Source organism: Rhea americana, unplaced genomic scaffold (assembly GCF_003343005.1).
Source record: "Rhea americana isolate MKP2758 unplaced genomic scaffold, rheAme1 scaffold_151, whole genome shotgun sequence".
NCBI lineage: Eukaryota > Metazoa > Chordata > Aves > Rheiformes > Rheidae > Rhea > Rhea americana.
In genome coordinates this window covers 1,643,153-1,648,820 of record NW_028185606.1, presented here as the reverse complement: position 1 = coordinate 1,648,820, position 5,668 = coordinate 1,643,153, and positions in this window count along the sequence as shown.

Sequence of the window (5,668 nt, the reverse complement as noted above, 5' to 3'; positions counted from 1 at the left end):
GGTATTATTTTAATTCCATCCTTACAAATTCGGTGCTGCTTCAGATCTTACTGTCAAATAGAATGATGAAAAAACTTGATTTCTCCAGGCAATGACCTATAAGCCCATCTAAAATAGGAGAAAAAAGTTGTAAAGGTGTATCGCATTTTACTTCAACAGGGATGGCAGAAACTGTAGATGAATAAAATAGTTTTAGGATCTAAAGATTTGTTTCCACATGCAGTACAAAAAAATGCAAATTAGAACTAACACTGTAAGTGCATAAGAAATGTATTTCATTATTGAAATTAAAATATCATTTAAAGCCATCTTGTTTATAGAAGTCCTTCTAGAGTCAAAGATACATCTGCAGAGAATGTGAATTAGTTCAATAAATTCTCATGTCTGAAAATTTCAGGATGATCTTTGTCTGCTATCAGGAGTGGCAGGTGTAAACAAATCAGAGAACCATATTAATTGAGAAATGTTCACATTTATCATGATTTTATGGAAGCAGAACATTACTGATAAAGAGAATTGGTAGCTGAGAAAATAGATGATGTTTTATAAAATGGTTTATTTAATTTCTTAAGAGAGTCTTTTGAAGATTACCCTAAGAAATCCTGTACAGCAGCTACTGGTAAGTGAATAAAAAATATCTCTGAACCTGTTCATGAGAGGTAATCTGCTTCTTACAAGTTTCTGCAAACCCAAGAGAAATGGAGACATAAGCTGATTACTTTATCTCTTTTATGGAGTGTGTCTGGGATGTATCCTAATTTTCTCTTTTTAAGATTCTATTTTTGGGAGGAAATAAGCTAAAGTGAAAATAAAATATGAAAGGACTGTGCAACTCCTCATCTTCAGATCATAGATTCAAATACAGCCCATACTTTTAACCAAAACTTGTTCTACTTAATGGATGTCTGGTGGTGTATACAAAACTAATTAGTAGTCTCAAATTTCTAGCAGATTAGTATCTCCCTCACAGAAAGCATCACTGCAATTTATTGTACTATTTGGCATTTTACCGGCAATCTCAGCTGAGATGCCAATGCCAGAATGAGTTTGGAGATTACCTGTATACCAATTTATCTACTGCTAAACACTATACATTTCTACTTTTGGTCTACACTTCAATTAAATGTTGAGCTCTACAGTCGCAGAGTAGCCACAGTCTATTAGTTATCCCTTTGGGAAATACGAAAAACATTTCAAAACCTTTAGACCCAAGTTGTGTCCTACAATAGGAAGGAGACTAAACAGAAAAATTAACTAAATTATTTTCAGCTGTCCTATCCCCTTTTTATTCTGTGATGTAATCCTGTGCTAAATTTTAGCTAACATAAATAGGACCCAAGACAACCCTAACAGTATTTCCTTCCCCTTTCCAAGATCTCCATCCGCCCATTCTAGACCATGGAAAAATACTGCCTGTGTAAGGCCCACTGACGACAGAAATGGGAAAGGGGCATGCACAGAGCAGATGGATTCAGATCTGAAACACCCAGTAAGCTTCCCGGAGCTCAGACATCCCTCAACACTTCTATCCTTCCAGCACACTCAGTGCCTATCAATACATAGACAAGGATGAATTTGTGTGAGAGGAATTGACTTGTGCAAGGATTAATTTGTGTGTGAGGAAGTGATTACGTTTATCTCTACATGGGATTACATCTATAATGTACAGACACTAAGATCACCGAGAATAGTCTCCAGTTCAGTGCTGCCTTTGTCCTTGCACTACACTAGCCCTTTCTTGCCTAGGGGAGTAAATAACAATGTTTCTGCTCTGAGGGATTTTCATGATACCAATGTGTGAGGATGACTTTTCCAGAAGGATCCACTGATATATGCTCTGCCACCAAAAAATTTCARTGATGCTTTGATTTCCATTACACTGATGAAGTTTTCTCTGCAAAGGGCAGCAACTGTTTACCCAGATACATTTGGATAATGCCTGAGTTCTGTTCTTCACTGACTTGCATAGCTACGCAAATCCTTCACACGCATGAGCTGAAGTTGCTGATAAAGAATTGATAACTCATTCTATTTATACTAACAGTAAAACATTCCCTGTAGCATTTTATCAGCCTTGGAAGATAGTTCTATCTCACAAAATAGCGTATGTATTATGAGTATCTTGCCATGAAGGGTGTTGACCTGTGTGACAACAATGAAGTTGTTTTACTAATACACTTCTTGAACTTTTAGCAGAATTCCTACTGATCTTTTCAACATAAAGTTTCTTTGACTGGTGTCTAAAGGGCTGAATTTTTCTTTTCTATTAATTCTTAGCTATTGTTTAAGCTCATAACTATTTTTCTTCATAACACAGTCTGCCGCTTCTCATGATCATTATTTTCTTAACAGCAGTTTTATGTTGCTGTTTTATCATTTATAATATTCAGCACTTGCATTTATATGTTTAATGTTCTTTAGGTATAGTTTTAATGTTTTAATATTCTGAACAACAAACAAAAAAAAACTTTAGGCTCTAAGAAACTTCATCTTCTTTTAAAATCTCTTTTTCCTGTCAAACACTGTACATACTGATGTATAATTTAAAACTAAGACCTCTCTTGGCCATAGCAAACTCATGCTTCAAAAGACATGCAGGAAAACACAATGTGTAATCAGAGATGTAGTGTAGGTATCATTTGTGTATGGTCATACATAAAATAGGAAACTAATGATTTTTGCTTTCGGTCAGGCTCTACAGTTTGACTATTATAGACTATGCTACCACATTTTAGACATTTCTAGCCATCAGAACCAAAACGAGATTGATTACATGTGGAAAATAACTGGAAAGAATTGAAGAGGGGTAACAGCCGATTAGCTATGAGCTTCACCATGCAATATGGAGAGTTATTAAAACAAAAAAAAGAAGTGCAGACAAAAGTCCTAACGGACTGATTCACTTAGGGGGAGCATCTTCCCACATCAGTCTATCATAGGAAATCTCTGATCCCCAGTCACCCAAAGACAGATTAACTGAGGGAAGGAGGCTATTTTTGGATGAATGATTTTGGATGTGCAGAGCTCATGCCTCTTCTCCTAAATAGTTTGTCTTAACTAGCAAGCTGCAGTTTGAGCCATGCTTAAGCCAAGAGTCAAACSTGGATTTCCAGCTGGAGCATGGTAACACTCCCTAGATTTGGAGAGCCAATGATATTTCCTCACTGCTTATTTCTCCTCTCAGCAACTTGTCTCTGCTCCCACATGGGTTGGAATCAAAGCCAAGCAGCTTCCCCTTCGCACAGCCTGGAAGGTAAGTGAACTGGGAAGAGCTGCCAGGAGTCCTGCCCAACAGAGCTGCCCTTGGGACATACACCCACTTCTGCCCTCAACCTTCTGGTAGCACGTCCCCGTCACTAACCCGGCTCACTACGCTCTCCTCTGCACTGCCACGGATCAGTTGGCAGTCAGCAGATGATCAGCTGAGAGGAGAGAACAGACATTATCTTTTTGTCTAAGCCCCCTATAGCAAGAGACTAAGWAGTAGTCAAAATAACAATTCAGGGGAAAGCCATTCACCCTCTGTACTTAGCATGAACAGAATCTTCTGAAAATATAGCTCTACAAAGCTGCTGCTAAGCACACGTGAACTACAATTTGTAGAGGTTTGTAACTCTGCCATCTTTTAAGTATACTTTTGCAAAAACACTAAAAGCTAGTTATTGACATCAGGATTGCTCCCTTCTCCCTATCAACCACTTGATCAAAAGCATAGAAAGAACAGAATGACACAGCAAAAGACATATAGTGGCTTTTAGTAGGAACACTAATTTTGGCTYAGCAAAGAAAGGAGGAATGGTTTAGCAGTTTGACTTTCCTCCAAATAACATGACTGTAATGCTGATTTCTTTCATGTTCTTTGGCAGAACAACTAAACACTGTATCCTCATTCTCTCCTGACTATAAAAGTGTCTAATATCCACCTACTAGCACAAAGCTATGTCTGCCATGTGATCTTGGGCAAATGAAATTAAACTTGTCTTCTGCTGTGCTCTGTTTTATCTATTTAGACTGAAGTCTAGACTTGTTCCTTCTGTTTCCAGAGTAAGCAGCCAGAAGCACCATCTTGATGGGATGTCACATTACCATTACTGACTTAATATTTCCTTCCTTTTTGATCCTCTTTTTTCCTCTGACTCTAGGACTATCAAGATTTATAAATTTTCTGTATTTTGTACAACTGCTAAGCCTTCTGTTGACACTTAATAAATAACAGTTAGATTGTCTCCTCAGCTTCTGAAGAGCACCTAGAATTGGTGCTGTAGAGAGCTGAGTGAAATGGCAGCACTCTGACATTGTACCCTTCCTACCCTTTGCTTTGGCTCCACAAAAGATTCCCCATTTCACTGGAAAAAAGAAGATACAATGTAGTGGGAAAGATAATACAATTTGTGCAGGTTGGAGGCTGCAGCCAAGGCGCTCTCTGCTCTCCAGGGTATCAAGTTTTATTCATCCTTTGGCTAAAGTAGAGGGCAAGTCAGTTTTTAGGGAGTGTAAGTCTCACAATGAAGCAGTGCCAAGAGCAACCGGGAACAATATAAATGTGCAGGACCGTTTGGTGTCACAGAACTGGAAGACAGTCCCTGCAAAATCAGGGTAGAAATTAATCCTGCTCCAGGAAATGTGTTGGAAACTCACTCTTTGGGCGAAAGTGGATTTCTTTTTAAATAATAGGGGAATTTATCCTTAGTTTTAAGCATGAAAAACACTATGTAAACACACTTATCACCAATTATGGATTATCAAGCAAGGAGAAAAATTAACTTCTATCAGATGGATGAGGGTAAGATTGTTAGAGAAGGAAATCACATTTTAACTCCTAAGTGGATAGCATAAATGATGGGGAGGGGGAAGTCTAAAATACCCTTATAAATAGACTGTTTCCTGTGAAATGTCTTTTTTTTTAATGCTTTTAAAGAACCTGTAGAAAGCTACCTAAGGAGGAAGAGGAGATTATAAAGTGTGTAAAAATAAGCTATAGGAAAGAGATAAAAATACATTTTCATAGTTGTAAGCTGCTTTTTGTTTTACAGGAACCTCAACATACTGCTCATGTTYACCTCTCTGCCACTCAGTTCAGCATGGAAATATCAGAAAGACAAATTCAAATATTCAAAAAAAAAAAAATACAATGATTGAGAGGGGACAGGAGACTGTAAAACCTATATCCTGCTCTTTTAAAGAATAACCAATTTTAGTCTCTTCAACTGTTAATAATTTCTTCTATGCTGGAGCTCAAGAAAATTGTTATGTTAAGCAAGTTAACTGAGTTGTAAGTGTTAATCTGAGGAGACTAAACGCAATGTTTATCAGATAATTCATTTCATTTAAGTAAGTTTAGCTATTAGCATGCTATTTTAAAAGTTACAATYAAAATTTAATAAACACTGAGTTATTATTTGTGATGGGGTTAACATATTATAAGCAACAGGACAGGGCACAGAGGTATCTTTATATGCTAGTAGTGTCAACCTCTCCCGCTCCCATTTTCCGGCAAAATTCACCTCAGATGCTTGTCATTTAAAGATCTACTTTACTTCAATTAACACTGAAATAACACAAGAGATGTGGATACCAGAGCATGCTTCTCAAAGTTATTTCCTATATCACTGTAAATTATACTATTAAGAATAGTGTTCACTGTGACTTCGCAGCAGGCTTTTTTTTC